Source organism: Ornithorhynchus anatinus, chromosome X5, assembly GCF_004115215.2.
Source record: "Ornithorhynchus anatinus isolate Pmale09 chromosome X5, mOrnAna1.pri.v4, whole genome shotgun sequence".
In the NCBI taxonomy this organism is placed as follows: domain Eukaryota; kingdom Metazoa; phylum Chordata; class Mammalia; order Monotremata; family Ornithorhynchidae; genus Ornithorhynchus; species Ornithorhynchus anatinus.
In genome coordinates, this window is record NC_041753.1 from 54211897 (window position 1) to 54233170 (window position 21274).

The following is a 21274-nucleotide window of genomic DNA, read 5'->3' on the forward strand; positions in this document are numbered from 1 at the left end:
GACAGTTCTCCCTTCTCTTCTTTCATCACTTTCTCCCTCGGGGTCATCTTCTGCCCTGAGGAGAGCACTCTGCCGCTGGCCCCTCCTGGTGTATGTAAAAAGCCGCTCGAGAGCTGGGATCCTGTCCCGTCTTACGCCGCCGAGTCGGCTCCGACCCTCAGCGACGCCGTGGACACATCTCTCCCAGAATGCCCCGCTGTCCATCTGCAACGTTCCGGTAGTCGATCCGTTCTTGGTAAAAAGCCGGCAGCGGTTTACCCTTGCCGCCATCCGCGCGGTAAACTCGGGTCTCCGCCCTCGACTCTCTCCCGTGCCGCCGCTGCCCAGCGCGGGTGAGTTTTGACCTGTAGCAGATTGCCTTCCCCTCGCTAGCCACTGCCCAAGCTACGAATGGAATGGAATGGTCAGGCCTCTGCTTGACTCTCCCTCCCGTAGCTGAGACTGGTAGAGTCCTGGAAACTCCCCAGCTGCGACCCTGAGAGGGGGGGATCCTGTCTACCAACTCAATGAGTCGTATTTATTGAGAGCTTACTGTGTGCAGAGCCCTGTACTGAGCACTTGGGAGAGTACAATATAACAATATAACACATTTCCTGCCCACAACGGTATTATACTCTCCCAAGTGCATAGTACAGGGCTCTGCACAAGGTAAGCACTCCATAAATACCATCGACTGATAAATTGCCTTCTTCCAGGAAACTGCTGTTTCTCCTTCTAGGGGACGGAGCTTAAATTCCCTTTATCCTCCAGATTTTGCGAGCAGGCGTTAGCCTCGGGGTCTGGGTAAATGCCACCCTAACTCCTTATTTCAGTCCTTGATAGAAAATTGCTTGGTCAGCTCATCCCTTCTGAAAAATGGTTGCCAATGGAAACCCGAGTGAAACGACATGTTCTAGCTGCAAGAAGGATTTCAAACATGTCTAGGTTGGAATTTTCCAACCTTCAAGAAAATAACATATTGCCCTGGTATTTATTCTTCTCCTTATTAAAACGAGGAACAGAATGCTTCCTATCCAGGTCTCAAGAAAAATCCAAGAAATACAAACCACTTGCAAACCCCCTTGTATATAGGCCAGATGGGGTGGCCAATAGCTTTCGAGTTACAGGAACGCATTTTTGTAATGAAGAAAGAAGCAAAAAACATCATCAGCTCTAATACACAATCAAGATCACAAATGTAATCTGCTCTCAAAAAATGAGACTCGCATTAATTTCTAAGACATACAGTTGAATAACAAATGTTGAATAAGCAGAGGGTCTATTAAAATTTTTAATTGATTTACCAGCATTAATGGGCAAATATTCTCTCTGACTTGGAAAGCCCTAAGCAGGATACAAAATTTTCCAGAAACAGCCAGTCGGTTGTTCTCATGTAACATGATCCTCCAGGCCGTGCAATAATCGATATGGCAACACGAATCAGTCAATCCGTCAGGGGCTTGGTACGGCGCTCTGCACACAGTAAGCGCTCAATAAATATGATTAAATGATATTTTTTTAAATTAATGGTGTACGTTAAGCATTTACTCTGTGCTAAGCGCCGGGGTAGATTCAAGCTGATTAAATTGGACATAGTCCATGTCCCACTTGGGGCTCAAAGTCTTAATCCCCCTTTACAGAGACTGTAAACTCGTGGTGTGCAGGGACTGTGGCTGTTTATTGTTATAGTGAACTCTCTCAAGTGTTTAGTACAGTGCTCTGCGCACAGTAAGATTGACTAACTCACTGTTGAGGGAACCGAAGCACAGAGAAGTGAAATGACTTGCCCAAGATCACAAAGCAGACATGAGGCAGAGCTGGGATTAGAACCTAGGTCCTCTGACTCCCAGGTCTGTGCTCTTTCCGCTAGGCCGTGCTGCTCACTGTGTACAGAGCACTGTTCTAAGCATTTGGGAGTGTACAATACAACAGAAACGACACTATCCCTGCCCCCAAGGAGTTCACAGTCTACAGGGGAAGACAGATATTAACATTGATTAGGGAAGGAGGAACTACATTAGCAGCCAACATGATAACACACCAGACAATCCGTAATGGTCGATGTGACAATACCACACGTGTTATTTATTAAAGCTGTGGAAGGAGCCTGGGCCTGGGAATTGGAGAACCTGTGTTCTAATCCTGACTCTGCCAATTGCTTGCTGTGTGACCTTGGACAAGTCACTTAACTTCTTTGTGCCTCAGTTTTCTCAACTGTAAAATAGGGATTAAATCCTTCCTCGACTGTGAGCCCCCTGTGGGACAGGGATTATGTCCGACTTGATTAACTTATACCTACCTCAGTGCTTAGTGAGTGCTTAACACATATAATATACACATAATAATAATAATACTTAGTGAAAACAACAACAGAGATCTCACCTGAAGACAATCTGAACCAGATATTTAACTCCCAAGCAGAGAGCAGCCTGGAAGCAGTGCCCAAGACGCCCACTGAATCCTGGATGAAATATTGATGGAAGAAACCAAAGCAGATCAATAAGAACCATTTACACAAGGTATATTCCAAAATGATGATCCACAGAGGTGGATTTATCATTTTGTTTCCAATAGGCCCCAAGCTTATTACTGCCCAGGGGATCGTGGAGCAAAATGATTAGGGAGTCTCAGGCCACATCACTGCTGCCTCAGCTTCTCCCGGCCCCACTCCTGTGGGATGGGCCTCTCCCCAGCCTCGATGGATAAGAGAGAGAGACTGGGGGAGGGATGGAAGAATGGAGGGAGAAGGGGGGGGGGGAGAGAGAGAGAGAAAAAAGAAGACCACCAAGTGAAAGCAATTAGAACTCCTTCTTATTCTAACACCCAGGGAGACCTGTTTCCAATATGTCGCTTTCATGTGGGACTGTAGGACATTTAATATGAGCCCCTTAGCCTCTTTTGCTGCCAGACTGCCAAGCCAAATCACCAGAAACCTCTCCTGTATTATTATTATTATTATTGTTGTTGTTATTATTATTACGTTTGTTAAGTGCTTGGTATGTGTGAAGCACTGTACTAAGCCCTGGGGTAAATACAAGTTATTCAGTTCTCTGTCCCACGTGGGGCTCACAGTCCAAGAAGGGGGGAGACCAGGTATCCAATCCCCATTTTATAGATGAGGAAAATGAGGCACAGAGAAGGCAGGTTACCTGCCCAGGGTCACACAGCAGGCAACTGCCAGATCCCAGACCAGAACCCAGGTCCTCCGGCTCCCAGGACAGTGCTCCTTTCCACTAGGCCACGCCACTTCCAGAGTTAACGATATTATGTGTTAAGCGCTTAAGAGGTGTCAGGCAAGGCGCTTCTCATCCGGACATCCAGGGTCAATCAGTCAAAACGATCAGGGGTATTTACTGAACGCTTACTCTGTGCGGAGCACTGTCCTAAGCACTTGAAAGAGTACCATACCACAGAGCTGGCAGACAAATTCCCTACTTTCAACGGGTTTACAGCCTAGAGAGCCCTGTGTATGTGGGGCTGTGAGGGATTTAAGCAGCAGCAACAGTCTTCCAAATTTTATCGCAGTGGGAAGTTTGGGCTGTGATCGTACTCGCAGGGACTTAACAGCACCCTGAGGCCCCTTCCTACAGGTCCACTTTACTACCGGTCTCCGAACTTTGTCTTTTTATGTTGTTCCGTATTTACATCGTTTCATCTTCCCTTTTGTGTCCGTTGCCAAAGCTCTCCTCCCTTTATTCTTAGATTATGAGCTCCCGGAGGCCCAGGCATCCTGTCTATCTCTCATCTGGGTATCTTCTCGCTGCACTTCGTACAACCTCGCTGTTCCCAGCTCTGGCTGCAGCTGGACAGTCCTCTCGAAGACCTGAGGGTGTTCAGACTTGGACAGTGACTGTGGAAATTTCAAAGGGACCCAAGGAGCTTTCGCAACTCGGAGTTCTCATAGGTTTCTATCATAGTTCCCAATGAGTCATAGCGTGAAGGTCGAAAAACAAAATTCAGAAAAACCTCACCAATTTGGATTAATGAAGAGAGATGGGCTGCCTGAGTGGGTTAGAGATAAGAATCGTATTTTGTAATCTAGTTTTATCACAGTACTAATAATACAATCGTAACAGTGCGGTGTTAAGTGCTTGTTTTGTGCCAAACACTATGCTGAGTGCTGGGGCGGATACAAGGTGATCGGGTCAGACACAGTCCCTGTCCCATGTGGGGCTCACAGTCTAAGGGAGAAAGAGAACAGATATTGAATCCCCATTTTACAGATGGGGAAACCGAGGCACAGAGGAAGCGACTCGCTCAAAGTCATACAGCAGGCAAGTGGCAAAGCCGGGATTAGAATCCAAGTCTTCTGGTAGTATAGGTGTATCCGTCGATACAGCCGTTCCCCATAGATCCACGTTTTTGAGGAACGCACTGAAACACAGGTAAATTCCATAGACTTCATATTTTTTTATGGTATACGTTAAGCCCTTGCTATCTGCCAGGCACCGAACCCAGGTCCTCTGACTCCCAGGCCCGTGTTCTTTCCATGAGGCCACGTTGCTTCCGCAAGTTCAGATCTGTTATACGTGTGGTAAGTTTAGATCTGTTCCTAAACTTCTGGAACCATCGTATGAAATTCCTTTATGGGCTGTTAGCTACGTTAATTCAAGCATCATGTTAAATTCTTTGTCAAAGTAATTGGAAACATCACATCACTAACTGTTAGTACAGTGCTTAATACAGTGCGTAGTACGCTTAGTTCAGTGCTCTGTACTCCGTAAGTGCCCAGTAAATACCACTGATCGGTTAATTGAACATTAACTAAATGACTTGTAGCATGATTATGAATCTGGACAGGAGGCTGCGAAAGCGGAACTTGTTCTGCTGACTGTGATCGTGATTTCTCAGCTTTCATGAAAACTTTGTACATTTGAGATTGAAAACCGGCCTTCCTCTTGTCGTCGTAAAATAGCCTGTAGCAGGCCAACTCCTCAAATCTGATCGGGATAGACTGCAAGCTGGTTGTGGGCAGGGAATGTGTCTGGCAACTCTGTTGTACTGTTTTTCCCCAAGCACTTATGCTCTGCATACAGTAAGTGCTCAATAAATACCACTGCTTGATTGACTGAGGGGAAGAGACCATAATAACTTCTCCATTTGTTTTGGCATTTTACAAAGATGCTTTGGATTGTTCAGGTGTCAGAAGTTTAGTCCCTCCTCCAACTTCCTACGCCCCCTCCCCCCCCCCCGAGCCCGTAATGATCTGGCCACACACTTTATTGATAAAATTGAACCCCCCAGGAATGCTGTCCCTAAAATCTCCCCTGCTCCTCTCAAGGCCCTCCCTGCCCTTGCCCCTTCTTCGACCCTCCCATCTTTCCCAGCAGCATTTCAAGAGGAGGTCTCCCGCTTCCTCTCAAAATCTACCCGCTCCACATGCACCTCAGACCCCATCCTTTAGCACCTCATCAAAACACTTGACCCCTCCCTTCTCTCCTCCCTGACTACAATCTTCCATATTGGCTTCTTCCCCCTGCTTTCAAACATACACACGTATCCCCTAGCCTGACAAAACAAACAAATAAAAAACCCCCTTGCTTAACCCCACGACTCCCTCCAGTTATTGCATCATCTCCCTCCTGCCATTCCTCTCCAAACGCTTTGAATACGTTGTCTTCACCCACCGTCTCCACTTCCTCTCCCCCAATTCTCTCCTTGACCCCCTCCGTTCTAGTTCATGTCCCTTTTACTCCAAAAGAAGCTGTCTTCTCGAAGATCACCAGTGATGTCTTTTTTGCCAAATTCAATGGCTTCTACTCCAACCTAGTCCTCCTCGACCTCTGATCTGTCTTCGTTACTGTCGACCTCCACCTTCTCTTGGAAACATTATCTAACCTTGGCTTCGCTGACATTGTCCTCTCTCGGTTCTCCTGCCATTTCTCTGTTCGTTCATTCTCAGTCCCTTTCATGGGCTACTCTTCCTCCTCCCACCCCCAACTGTGGGAGTCCCCCAAGGCTCAGTTCTGGGTCTCCTTCTCTTTTCTCTCTAGGCACATTTCCTTGGACAACTCATTTACCGTTTTTCCGCAATCTCCTATTTCCTCCTGCCTTCAGGACTTCTCTACTTGGCTGTTTCACGGACACCTCCAACTCGATGTGTCCAAAACAGAACTCTTCACATGCCCACCCAAATCCGGTCCTCCCCAAGACCATCACTGTAGACAGTGCCCTCATCCTCCCTGTCTCGCAAGCCCGTAACCTTGGAGATATCCTCAACTCATCTCTCTCAATCAACCCACATATTCAATCGGCATCAAATCCTGTACGTTCTACTTTCGCATGAGTAGAATCCACCCTTTCCTCACTATCCTTTCCAAATTGCTACTATGCTGGTTCAAGCACTTAGTCTATCCCACCTTGATTAATGCATCAGCCTCCTTGCTGACTTCCCTGACTCCTGTCTCTCTCCCTCCAGTCCATCATTTTTCCAAAAAAAATGTTCAGTCCATGTTTCTGCACTCTTCAAGAAGCTCCAGCTGTCACCCATCCACCACCACATCAAACAGAAACACCTTATCATCGGCACTCGATCAGTTTGTCTCCTCCTATTTTACCTCGCTGATTCCCTACTACAACCCAGCCCCTTTATTTTGCTCCTGGGGCAGCTGTAACCTGGGGTAAGGTATCAAACCACAGCGTGGCTCAGTGGAAAGAACAGGGGTCTAGGAGGCAGAGGTCATGGGTTCTAATCCCGGCTCCGCCGAACGTCAGCTGTGTGACTTCGGGCAAGTCACTTAACTTCTCTGTGCCACAGTTACTTCATCTGTCAAGTGGGGATTAAGACCGTGAGCCCCATGTGGGGCAACCTGATCACCTAGTATTCCCCCAGCGCTTAGAACGGTGCTTTGCGCATAGTAAGCGCTTAACGAATGCCGTCATTATTATCTCGGGGTCGCTAGACCCTGGGATATAACTGTCCTGTGGTGGCCAGACTGTGCATGTGAGCTCCATGTGACTTATTTTTTCTATATCAAGATAAACAGTACTTATTAAGCACTTATTTTGTGCAGAGTAATCGTACGATTGGAGAACATACAAAAGGAGCCAAAAATGGAACCCTTGCTCTCAGAGGCATATATAATCGAATAGACTTTACTGCTGACTTTACAAATATGTCTCTCTCTCTCCCTTCCTTTAAATCTCTTTTGGGCAAGCTAACATTTAAGACAAACTTAAAAGGTAGATGTTCTATGGATTTCCTCCCACGCTGCGTTCCTGGCTGCCTCTGGATATTTTCTTCTTATGGGTAACTGAGGCAGAGGCATTATTAGCTGCTATGCAGATCCGAAGTTTCCTGCTTCCTTTTGACATCAGAAGAGAAAGGAAAAGGAAGGCTCCAATAAATACCATGTCCAAATTATGACAAATTCCCGATGAATAAGGTCTGAATGAATGAGGTTTTACTCAATTTATGAACAAGCCATCATCTTCGTATAAGATATTTACAAATAACATGAATTCTTTTTCTACTACGGATAGGTAGCATGGCTTAGTGGAAAGAGCTTAGGACTCAGAATCAGGAGACCCGGGTTCTAATCCCGGCTCCGTCACTGATCTGCTGTGTGACTTTGGGCAAGTCACCTAACCTCTCCGAGCCTCGGTTCTCTCATACGTAAGCTGGGGATAACACACCTGCTCTCACCGTCTCTTAGACTGCGATAATCTGATGCCCTGCGTCTATCCCAGCACTTAGCACAGTGCTTCGGTGCCTAGGAAACGCTTAACGGGTAGGGATAACAGTAACAGTGATCATTACTGGACTTTGGATACCTGTTCCATCCTCAGCTCAGGTGACCCTTTTTACCATGTCTGCCATTGGTCTTAGAATAACTTCAAAAGACATTCTACTGGACAGGTTTCTCAGTAAACCGGGGCAGAACCGAAGAGGTTAAAAATAAAAGGCGTCTGCCATCCCTCCCCGCTTGCTAGTTGACAGCTCTGAGATCCCATGAGCTCTCCCCTTGTACTCGGGGAAGAGAAGCTGCTCCAGTCTCATTTGTTGACCTGACCTTCAACCCATCCTCTCAGCATTCCAAACTCCCACTCGCATCAACAAACAGTATTTGAAGCCGATCGGAATTTTGCAAGCTTGAGGAGGATATTAGAGTTTGAGGAGGGGCCCCAGTTTGGGTCAGACAGCTGGCTCCTCACAGACAAGACAGCCACGGCCAGGACGGGGTCAAGGGCAAGGGCAGGGTTCTGGAATATCACATCATGGCCTGCGTGGGAAGCTGTGAAGTAGTCTGAAGCTAAAGCCGCAGGGCTAAATAAGACTAGGTTGGCGAAGATGGTGGGCCCGGGAGCCGCCGTTGCCGACCCGGCATATCATCTCAAATGCCAAAGTAGACACAAATGGCTCCCACATCTGAGGTCCTTGGTCTTCCCCACCTCAGTCGGCCTCTGGTCTGGACGATCAAGATGTCGGAAGCAACTGTGAAGGCAACTATGGTTAAAGAGGCTACAAGGAAGACTAGAAAAGTTGCCAGCGCTCCACATGACTACCCCTCAGCTCTTGTTAACGCATGGTGCTATTCCCGAGTTAAGTAATGGAGAGGAAGTAAACTAGATCCTGAGCGTGTCGTCACCGCTAGTATGGGCTCATTTTAAACTTTCCAGTAGTGTTTATTGAGGGCCCACTTGGGTGCGATCCACTCTACTAGACGTTTGGGAAATACAGAATATAAAAATGACATGTGCCCTACCCACAAGGAGCTTACGCTCTCCACGGATCTCTCGGGGCGGGAGATTGGGGGCCGGAAGTGTGGAACACTAAATTCAATCTTCTTTATCTGTGCTATAGCTGAGACTTGGGAAATTTTCCTTCAGAAAGGGTTAAATTTCATTGGCGTATTTAAAAATGAAGGATTGTGGAAATGAGTTATTTGGATGGAAAATCTCATTTGCTGGAACACGGCTAAGCAATAGGGGAGAAACTTGCTCCCCGACAGGAGGCTAGGTAGGGTGCCGTGTGCAAAGGTTCTGTTGAATATCACAGGCTTTATTTGTCCTCAGAATGTAATCTGCAGTGTTTTGGTTGCATTAAGTTCTGTAAAATGCTAAAAGTGGTAAAATGTTAATGGTTGTAAAAGGTATATTTGTTTCTCAGCTCCAGTTAAAAATGTAGATTTAATTAGCATCTCCTTCCTCATACTGAGATGAAAGGGAAGAGGAATGTTGCAGACACCTAGAGAGCAGCCTTGTAAATGATCTACCTACCGGAGGAAGGGGGAGGTCTGGAGTAACAATATTTGCTGTGCTCAATCAATCCATCATTCAATCAATGGTATTCATTGAGCACTGTACTAAGGGGTGGGGGAGTACAGTGTAACAGAGTTGGTAGACGTATTCCCTGCCCACGATGAGCGTACAGTCTAGAGGGGCAGAGAGGCATTAATATAAATAAATGCATTAAATTTTCGATATGTACATAAGTGCTATGGGGTTGAGGGAGGGGGTGAATAAAGGGCGCGAATCCTAGCGCAAGGGCAATTTAGAAGGGAGTGGGAGAAGAGGAAATGAGGGCCTCTGAGAGATGTGTTTTAATAAGGCTCTGAAGGTGGGGAGCGTGAATGTCTGTCAGATAGGAGGAGGGAGAGAGATTCAGGCCAGAAGCAGGACGTGGGCCAAGGGTTGGTGGAGAGACAGATGAGCTGGAGATAGATTGGCATTAGGGGAGTGAAGTGTACGGGCTGGGTTGAAGTAGGAAATCAAGGAGGTAAGGGAGGAGGGGGGCAAGGTGATTGAGTGCTTTAAAATTGATGGTAAGGAGTTTCTGTTTGATGCGGCCCTGGATGGGCAATCACTTGCAGGTGAATCACTTGAGGAGTGGGGAAACATGAAATGAACGGTTTTGTAGAAAAATGATTCGGGCAGCAGAGTGAAGTGTGGAGTGAAGTGGGGAGAGACAGGAGGTAGGGAAGTCAGCAAAGGGGTGAAGCAGTAATCAAGGTGGGATACGATAAGTGCTTGGATTTGCGAGGTAGCAGTTCGGATGGAGAGGAAAGGGAGGTTTTTAGCAACAGTGTCGTGAAGGTTGAACCACAGATTGAATATATGGGTTGGGTGAGAGCGATGACCCGAAGATAACGCCGAGGATTTGGGCTTGTGAGCCGGGGAGGATGGTGGCGGTGGCTACAGTGATGGAAAAATCGGAGGGACGGCAGGTTTTGGGTGGAATGCGAGGAGTTCTGTTGCGCGAATGTTACGTTTGAGGTGTCGGCGGGACCTCCAAGGAGAGATGTACTGAAGCCAGGGGGAAATGCGAATCTGCAGAGATGGAGAGAGATCAGGGCCGGAGATGTAGTTTTAGCATCCATGTAGAGATGGTAGTTAAAGTCAAGGGAGGCAATGATGTCTCCACTAAAATGAGCAAAGATGGAGAATAGTAGGGGACCCAGAACTGAGCCTTGAGGGACTTCCACAGTTAGGGGGTGGGAGGCAGGAGAGAAATAGACTGAAAATGAGAGGCCAGAGAGATAGGAGGGGAACCGGCAGAGAACAGGGACAATGAAACCAAGGTTGGATAATGTTTCCAGGTGAAGGGGGTGGGCGAAAGTGTGAAAGACGGCTGAGAGATTGAGGAGGATTACGATGAAGTACGGGATGCTGGATTCGGCAAGGAGATCACTGGCGACCTTTGAGAGGGCAGTTTCTGTGGCGTGAAGCCAGATTGGAGGGGGTCAAGGAGAGAGTTGGAAGAGAGAAAGTGGACATAGCAGGTGTAGACAACTCGCTCAAGGTATTTGGAGAGGAATAGTAGGTGGGAGGTGGAGATAGGGGTAGACAACTCGCTCAAGGTGTTTGGAGAGGAATAGTAGGTGGGAAGTGGGGTGATAACTTGAAGGAACCGTAGAGTCAAGGGAGGGCTCTTTTTTAGGATAGGGGAGACATGAGTTAGTTTGAAAGTAGGGAGGAAAAGCCACTGGAAAGTGAACAGTTAAAGCCGGAGGTTAGGGACGGAAGAAGGGATGGGACAAGTGATTCAATAATCATAATGATTGTATTTGCTAAGCGCTTACTATGTGCCAAGCACTGTTCTAAGCACTGGGGCAGATAGAAGGTAATCAGGTTGTCCCACGGGGGGCTCGCAGTCTTAATCCCCATTTTACAGATGAGGTAACTGAGGCCCAGAGTCACACAGCAGACAAGTGGCGGAGCCAGAATTAGAACTCACGCCCTCTGACTCTCAAGCCCGTGCTCTTTCCACTAAGCCACGCTGCTTCTTGATAAGGTATGAAGAGAAGGGGTTGGAAGAGAGCAGGTGGAAGGAGTGGATTTTGATTGGGCCGTGAGCCCGTCAAAGAGCAGGGACTGTCTCCATCTGTTACCGACTTGTACATTCCAAGCGCTTAGTACGGCGCTCTGCACATAGTAAGCGCTCAATAAATACTATTGAATTTTGAGAGAAGGCAGTAGATCTCCTCTTGAGATACTGCTGGGAAAGTTGGGAGAGTTGAGGAAGGGGCAGTAGGAGGGAGGGACTGGAGAGGAGGAGGGAAGATGTTAGATTTGTTACGAATAATAAATGATCAGTACTGATTCTGTTCCTTTTACCATCTGTGGGCATATTTGAGACGAGCAGGACAGGAGAGACAAAATTAGGGTTGTCATGAACGTGGTTCTCCTTTAATGTCGGGGTTAGGTTCATTAAGGAAAATCTGTTTTATAGTTTGTGTGCCTTAAGGATGCCATATTCATTCATTCATTCATTCATTCAATCGTATTTATTGAGCGCTTACTGTGTGGCGAGCACTGTACTAAGCGCTTGGAATGTACAATTCGGCAACAGGTAGGGACAATCCCTGCCCAACAACGGGCTCACAGTCTGAAAGGACTGTGCATAATTCAATTCAATTCAGTCGTATTTACTGAGCACTCACTGTGTGCAGAACACTGTACTAAGCGCTTGGGAAAGTACAATACAGCAATAAAGAGAGCCAGTGCCTGCCCACAACGAGCTCACAGTCTAGAGGACCCGCACATCTGAGTACGGGTGTGCGAGCGTATCTATACGTGTCCATCTGTTTGCGTGTCTCAGTGCTCGATTGTAAAAGCACATGCACGATTGTTTCTTCCATTACCGTCATGCACCATCCAGATAGAAATGCATTATTGGAAGAATGCTTCCATATCCTGGATAGCGTTCTATCCAAAACGCACAGCAAAAACATGCATTATGGAAAAACTGAGGGTACGTATTTGCAAGATTGTCATTCCCTCCTCCACCACATCTCCAGAATCCACCCAACCTTCTTCAGCCGAAGTGCGGCCACACTGGTCCAAGCACCTATCCTATCCCGGCTTGACTACTCATCTGCGTCCTCGCAGGCCTCCCTCCCTCTAGCCTCACCTCTCCCCCACCCTTACTCCACTCCGCTGCCAGGATCAGTTTTCTAAACCCATCCTTCTGCCCGCATCTCCCCACTCCTCCAAAACCTCTAGTGGTTGCCCATCCATCACTGCATCGAGCAGAAACTTCTGACTTCTGGCCTTAAGGCACTCGATCGGCTCTCCTTTCCCTACTCATCCTCGGCCACTACGCCCCAGCTCCCGGTTTTGTTCCGTTGAAGTCGCCGCGCCTCGTTCCCCTCTCTATTAGCACCTACCTTTTGCCTCTCGCTTATACGTTCCCTTCTGCCCGGAAGTCCCTCCTCCTTCACATCTTGCAGACCACTGCTCTCTCCATCTTCAAGGCCCTTCCAGAATCAAATCTCCTTCGGGAGTTCATTTCTGATTAACCGTTCACCTTCCCACCCTATTTCCCCCTTCTACGGCCTCTTCGGCACTTCCGCTTCACCTAAGCGATTGGGCTCACCCTTCCCCCTCACCCACGCACCTACACTCTTTATGTACGTATTTTTAAGCTTCGTTGCTTCCCCAACCTGTGATTCGATTTAGTGTTTGTCTCCCCGACTAGACTATAAACTTCTTGAGGGCAGGGATCGTTATTTCCATTTACTCTCCCAAGGGCTTAGTACAGTGTTTTATGCAGGATAAATGCTCTACTATCTGACTGGCGATCCTGCACATCTACGGATCCACAATCATCATTTGGTAACAATTTTAAAAAGCAATCAATCTACCTTATTACTATTGCTGTTTATTAAGTCCTTTACTAAACGCCTACCTGATTCCAGATGGTGTTACTAAGCTCCATCCCACACGAGGCTCACAATCCGACTAGAGGGGCTTTTTTTGGTTTTTTCCGGTTGGGGAAAGACCCACAGAAAACGGGGATAATAATAATGATGATGTTGGTATTTGTTAAGCGCTTACTACGTGCAAAGCACTGTTCTAAGCGCTGGGGGGATACAAGGTGATCAGGTTGTCCCTCATGGGGCTCACAGGCTTCATCCCCATTTTACAGATGAGGTAACTGAGGCCCAGAGAAGTGAAATGACTTGCCCAAAGTCACACAGCTGACAAGTGGCGGAGGGGGATTCGAACCCATGACCTCTGACTCCCAAGCCCGGGCTCTTTCCCCTGAGCCACGCTGCTTATAACAAGAACAGATTAAACCATACAATATGAGCAACATTAGAGTAAGTAGCTAAAATAGCACTTGAAAGGGGCAGTCCTCAGGCTCTCACCACTCCCGGAACAGTCTTTGATGACAGTTTTCAGGAGATTGTTCCCAGCTTTGCTCTAGCAGTGTGGGGTAGGAGAAGGAAGAAAAGACCCCACGTAGACCCCGGAGGTTGTGGTGGTCAGGAGGCTCCGGCCACCTAGGGCTCCGGGTCCCTCCTTCTGTATTCATGGAGTACTTACCTTACATCTATTATTAGGTACCTTACTGTGAAATAAATATAAAACTTGCAATCTGGGTATTCTTTCATCGCCAGTGAAAACCTTTTTTCCTCCATTTATGACCTCATTAGAATTATTCAGCAGAAATTGTAAGCCCTGAAACAAAATCTCCCCTTCAACAAAAGCCCTTTTTTCCAGAACACTCTGCAATTTGTCGCTTTGTGCTAGTAATTTCGCCCGCTGAATTACGCTTCTGATTCTTGACATCTCTTGAAAAAAACATTGAATGGCCGATGATATAAATTGACTGAGAAACTGTGCCTTGAATTACAGGCCTGATTGTTTTTTTCAATCTCGCCCTACATGCCGTCTTAAAAAGCAAAGCGGAGGAAACAAACCCTTCAGGAGTGACATCCAACTGAAGGAGGATTCAGGGAAGGAAATATAAAAGAGAAAAAATAATGTACAATTGCTGAAGAAGTTGCCTGGCCAACAGAGAGCATCCCAAAGCAGGCGGGACTCACCTGCCTCTCACTTAAGGCCTCATCAGCTTAGCAGAGATCCATTCGTTCATTCCATAGTATTTAGTGAGCGCTTACTGTGTGCAGAACACTGTACTAAGCGCTTGGGAGAGTAGGCTACAACAATAAATTCGTTCATTCAATAGCATTTATTGAGCGCTCACTATGTGCAGAGCACTGTACTAAGCGCTTGGAATGAACAAGTCGGCAACAGATAGAGACGGTCCCTGCCCTTTGACGGGCTTACGGTCTAGTCGGGGGAGACGGACGGACGAGAACGATGGCGATAAATAGAGTCGAGGGGAAGAACCTAATGAACAGGCACATTCCCTGCCCACGGTGAGCTTACAGTACAGATGGTACGATGCCTTTGTCGCTATGACTGTTTGTCGGCGCGACTGTTAGCAGGATAAAGCTCTGCGATTTAACTTTTTTTAAAGGTATTTGTTAGGTCCTTACTGTGCGTCAAGCACTGTTCTAAGCACTGGGGAAGGTACAGAGTTAATCAGGCCAGACACCGCCCCTGTCCCACATGGCTCACAGCCTTAATCCCCATTTTGCAGTTGAGGAGCCTGAGGCACAGAGAAGGTAAGTGACTTGCTCAAGGACACACCGCAGGCAAGTAACAGAGTTGGGATTAGAACCCAGGTCCTCTGGCTTCCAGTACTGTGCTCTTTCCACAAGGCCATGCTGCTTTCCACTATATCCTACCCCATCCTAACTGATTCGCTAGTGAAATTTGATGGGAGAAAAAATAAAGCAGGGAGGCAAATGTAATTTTGAACACCCCAGGAGAGGACATGGGCTTATTGAAGACGATAAGCCATTTTTCACGTAACTATTCTAAGGCAATGGTTTCAGACATTAGGACAAGAGGATCAAAATTAAGTAATACAAAGAAAGGGAGAAAGAAGAGCAAGAGGGTAGAGAGGGGGAAATGGACGTTAGGGGAAGCAGCGTGGCTCAGTGGAAAGAGCCCGGGCTTGGGAGTCCGAGGTCATGGGTTCGAATCCCGGCTCTGCCGCTTGTCAGCCGCGTGACTGTGGGCAAGTCACTTTACTTCTCTGGGCCTCGGTTACCTCATCTGTAAAATGGGGATTAATTGTGAGCCCCACGTGGGACGACCTGTAGACCCTGTATCTACCCCAGCGCTTAGAACAGTGCTCTGCGCATAGTAAGTGCTTAACAAATACCAACATTATCATTATTATTAGTTGATCTCGTTTGTTCTTATACGGCGCTGTGCTTTTTCACCGTTGCTCTAGCCTCTCTCTCTTGTGGGACCTGGTTTTTTTTTTTTGTTGTTGTTGTTGTTGTTGTTGTTGTAAACTCTGGTTTAGCCCACAGAAGCCTCAGGCTCTTCTATGTTCACCGTCTGAGAGACCCAAGAGCCCCCAACCACTTTCTAGTGCTGTAGAGCAGACTTTCCCCAAGTGCCCTCAGCCAACCAAGGACGAATGGCAAGACCTTCTGTATTACGACGGTCTTCGTTATGCTCAGAGGGCTCCACTCAAGGTCTTTGGAGAACGAAGAAAACTCTCTCTCCGTTATGTCCAGGCAAGTGGGAGGGAGCCATGCTCTCTGCGAATGCCGCGTTTGCTAGATGAGTCCTCGTTTCTCTTTGCTAAGAAAGACACAAAGGAAGACCCATTCATCCGATCGTATTTAGTGAGCGCTTACCGGGTGCGGAGCAGTGTGCTAAGCATTTGGGAGAGTACCGTAAACAGACACATTCACTGCCCGCAACGAGCTCATGAAATTCCCTGATGGGGAAGGAACGGTAGAAAACGTTTAAGAGAGTTCTCCAAGTATGTCGATATTAACCCCGCCACCCGTAGCACTTAGAGCCATATCGTTATACTCCATGGCATCCCCCATCTGTCACTGCTTTTATTGTCTGTCTCCCCCACTTGATTGTGAACTCCTTTAGGTCAGGGATTGTGTCTATTTACTCTATTCTATGCTCCCCTGGGCTTAGTACAGTGCTTTGCACACAGTAAGCACCCAACAAATACTATCCATTTACTACTTTCTGAAAGACTAAGAACCGGCCCCTGCCCAAAATAGAAATGCTCAAGTGTACTGGCCCCTAATACCGCTGCTATTGATAGAACCGTCGAAACTGTCGTCCAGAAAGGTATCGCTAGCTGCTTTTCTTCATTCCTCTGGTACAGATCAGCACCGGAATAAAACGTTCAAGGCTGCGTCCTCCGGTCCCCTCCCTCCGGCCTACCTCCCATTTTACACTTGTTCTCTCTCCACGCAGGAAACCATGGTCTTAAACCATGCCGCGGCCCAGTGACATCTGTCTCTGTAATCTGACAAGTCATCCCTCAAAAGAAAATGAGGGGAGAAGCAAGCCAGTCACCGTCCCTCGGTGCTGGGAATACAACCGTTTGGTTACTCGGATTTCAGCCTTGACGGTTTGGCTGGGAGCTCTGTTGCTAATTTAACATCTGTAAATTCCCAGGTTCCCCGGCAAGGCTGGGCAGCCCTGAGGATTAAGTGTCTGCCTTAAATTTCAAAGGTAGTTGGTTCCGCTCCTGTAAGAGCTTGTGTCACTCAGGGGAAAGGACAGAGCCTCATTAAAATGGAGCTGGCTTATGGGCTGTGGAAAACAGCCCAGCTCTGAAACAAGGAAGGACCAGATGACCTAATGAGCTCTTTCCAGCTCTAATTTCTGTGACTATCCCCACCAACCAAATCCTCTCCTCTAGCGCTGACTCCCAGTGACTATGACATGAGACCGCCCCCCTCCACCTCCTTCCCTATTAAAACTCCTTCAAGATGACTAGATTTCCTAATTCTCCCCTGAAGTAATAACTGAACAGCTCTTAACTGTTATGGCTTCCTGTGTTCCATTCAGAACGGATGCCATAACTGGCCTGGGAGAGAAGATTCAGAGGACGGTGACTTGCTATTCCCCCTCTCCTTCGTGTTGCATGTGTTTTCTTTTGCTGGTGATCAGGGACACTCTGATAAAGGACAGCTGTTACACGGCCTTTTTTTCCTTAAGCCTTCCTGCCCCTTACACAGGCTGAGCGATCGACCGGTCACTGGCATTTGCTGAGCGCTGACCGTGTACCGAGCACTGTGCTGGGCGCTTGGGAAAGTACGCGACGGTACAGTTGGTAGACGCGATCCTGCCCACGGAGGAGCTTACGGTCTACGGAGGGAGACAGATATTAAACTCAAATCTGTAAAATGGGGATGAGATACCTGCCCTCTCTACGTTCAGCCCGTGAACCGTCTACCCCAGTGGTTGGCACACAGTAAGAGCTTAACAAATACCATTATTATCATTATTATTATTATTATTACCCCAGTGCTTAGAACAGTTCCTGGCACATAGTAAGCACTTAACAGTTACCAAAAAAAAATTACCATCACCGGGAATGTGTCTGATCTGATTAATCTAATCTGAGCTCATTAGTTCCTCTGCGCAGGCTTTCTGTCCCAAAGCCTCAGAGCTGTGCTTAGAACAGTGTTTGGCACATAGTAAGCACTTAACAAGTACCATCATCCCAGTGCTTAGAACAGTGCTTGGCACATAGTAAGTGCCTAACAAATACCCTAATTATTATTTTTATTGTTATTATCTTATATCTACCCCAGTGCTTAGAACAGTGGTTGGCACATAGCAAGTGCTTAACAAATACCATTATTATTATTATTACCCCAGTGCTTAGAACAGTTCCTGGCACATAGTAAGCACTTAACAGATGCCATAAAAAAATCGCCCTCACCGGTATGTGCTAAGCAATGGGATAAGCACAACACAATTAGATCAGACACAGTCCCTGGCTCCCTCGGGTCCCGCAGCCTAATGGGAAGGAGGACAAGTAACTAATTCCCATTGTACAGATGAGGATGTTCTGGATAATCAGGGAGAAGAAGAACAGCCGATGAGACATCATCCGAGGAAAAATAGTGTTTCAGATTAAATTCCCAACCTGGGCATTTTTTCAGCCCTTACCTCCATGGGTTGCTGCTGCTCACTACAGGCTGCATGATGCAATCAATCCCTGCGCAGGCTCAGCCACAGTTTTTTAAGGAAGACGAGCATAAAATGAAGCAATTCTAAACCACACCTCTGTGTGGATGCTTCAGAACAGTATCTTCCGCCGCTTGAAAAGCCACCGGATCTTGTTCTATGCCAGAAGGCCAGCATCTTTTTGGGTGGGGTGGGTTTAGTTATAGGAATGGACGGCCGACCTGATGGTTTTATGATCCGTCGATGTTCACTTTCTCACCCTGGTGGCTCCGGCCTGGCCTCCGAGAGCTGATGTAGCGACCATCTGTGCACGACTATCCCTAAACTGTACTTCTCAACTGTCCTGCAGAGCCCAGGGGACAATCCATTAAAAATACAATACTGTATGACTTAATGGCTAATTTAATGGCAGAGGGAAACCATTTGCATAATCACAGCTTCTATGCCACTGCTTGGTCTAAATAAGGAATAAAGCATCTGATAACATAGCTGGGCTGAACCAAGGCCTCTCAGAAACTGAGAAAGAGAGAGAGTGAGAGAGCGTGAACACGCCCAAGCTAGCTACAGCTCATGGGCAAATAAATAATTTTGAAAGGTTTACGAACCTGTATTCTAGCTCGGGGAAGCACACAGATCCAGAAAGTGAATTGCGTTTTTGACAGGTTTCGATTTTATGCTCTTTTGACCTGGAACTGGTGCAAGCTTGTTATCTGCTTTAAGCTTGTTAAATATCGATTGCGGTATACGATTTTACTTAATATCTTTTAAAAATCTATCGGTTTTATGAAGAGGGGAAAGGCTGCATGTCTTTTGTTCTGTCCAAAGTGAGACCCCACTAGCAAGGCAAGGATGAGGGTTGAGAGAGCCACTGAGCTCAGCTTTCTGTCTTGGTGGAGAGGAAGGGTGAGATAGCAGGACCCCACTGGAGTCCCTTGCCGGTTTGGCAGGGGCGGAGGGGACGTAACTGAGTAACGGGATGGTGGCGGGGGTGATTTATCTGCGAAATCCCAGAGTGCTCCGTTCGGGACACAGTCCCAGATGAGTGTGGAAGACAGAAGATGTCATGATGGCAGCAAACTCCGGTTTGGGTTGGGGGAGAGTTCTCAGCCAGTTCATTCATTCAGTCGTATTTATCGAGCGCTCACTGTGTGCAGAACACTGGACTAAACTCTTGGGACAGTAATAATGATAATGATTGTGGCATTTGCTAAGCGCTTACTTGTGGCTGGCACTGTACCAGACAGAACTGGCAAACTGACCAAGAGAACAGAGACCGCTCCTCCTACCCCATTCGAATGGATCAAACTTCACCTCTTCATCGAGCCCCTTCCTTGCTGGCCGAGGCCGCGGTGGGGGGGATAGGAGTCGGCGAGGCCTATGACTGTCAGCTGCCATGTTCCTTCTGGCCAGCTGGCAGGATGGAAGGAGAGCTTCCCTGTACCTGAGCCAAGTCTCGCAGAAAGTCAAGTCATAGATGCCTCCCCTGTGCTACGAGGATGAGTGGGGGTTTGAAATAGCAGTGAAAGCTCAGGCAGGCCGCAGGCCGATGATGCCCACGTCGGAACGTAACACCCTCCGCTGTTCGCGGGGCACGCGTTTCTCAGAAACGTGAAGATCGGCTCCAAGGGGAAAAGGGAGAACGATGACTCGAGGAAATCCGGGTCCAAGAGTAATCATTTTTCAGCTCTGAAAAGATCTCTAGAATATAAGCGATTGCCCCCTAGGAGAGGAATAATCCCTCCCAGGAGGCTAATTGGTTTTCTGGCACCTCGGAAGAGGTCATCGCCCCGGTAAGGGTGTGGACTTCGCTCTCAGGGAGTTATTGACTCACTGCGAGATTAGGTCCAATAATAATATTCTCGTTGGCAGCCTTAGGGTAACGAATGAGCAACTGCGATAACTTCATCTTCCAAGGCACTCTTTTGAGCCCAATGTTCTGGAGGATTTAGCTGCCACCATTTTGAGGGGAAACATTATGGGACCAGGCCTGACTGACTCGTTCGGTGTAGCTAGATTGCTGCTCAAGAAGTGAGTCCGTTAGCTTACGCTCCCAGGAACTCCTAGCACAAGAGAGGGCACCCCTCTCAAGAGTTTCTCTGCTTGCTGTGTCCTGATTGGCGGTTTGGCAGGGGGAAGGAGGACAGGACAGGACAGAACCTGGCCGGAGGCTCGGTCGCATCGCCTGGATGAGGGAGCCTTGCTCTGCCATTGCAGGGGAAGCTACCGAACCCACGCCCACCACATCACTTTTGTACATCCCCTCACACTTGTGATTCCCCTACCCGTTATTTATTTCAGTGCCCGTCTTCCCCATCAGAATGAGAAGCAGCAGGGCCTGGTGGCAAGAGCACGAGCTTGGGAGTCAGACGACGTGGGTTCTAATCCCGGCTCCACCACTTGTCTGCTGGATGACCTTGGGCAGGTCACTTCACTTCTCTGGGCCTCAGTTACCTCGTCTGTAAGATGGGGATTAAGAGTGTGAGCCCTAGTGGGACAGGGATTGAGTCCAAAGTGATTAACCATTATCTAGCCCAGCTCTTAGAACAGTGTGGGGCCCATAGTAAGCACTCAACAAATACAATAGTAATAATACTAATAATTATTATTGTTTTTAGAATGCTAGTTCCTTGAGGACAGGGATTATGTTGAGGGACGGCGTCTACCAACTCTGTTATACGGTGCTCTCCCAAGCACTTAGTATGGTGCTCTGCACCCAGTAAGTGCTCAATAAATACAGCTGATTGATTGGGGTCTATCAACTGTACCGGATTGTACTCTCCCAAGTGCTCGGTAACAGTGCTCTGATCGATTGATGGATTGACCGTAGAAGAGATGAAAAAAAATCCCAGGTCTGTGTCGTTACTAACCAACAGTGCCGGTACTGCACGTTTTACTGAACAACAAATATTCACCAACAAGTAATTCCTGCTGGATTGTAAACTCCTTGAAGGCAGGGAATATGTTTCCTAAATCGGTTGTACCTTACCGAGTGCCAGGTTCAGCGACGGGCACGCAGCAAGCACTCAGTAAT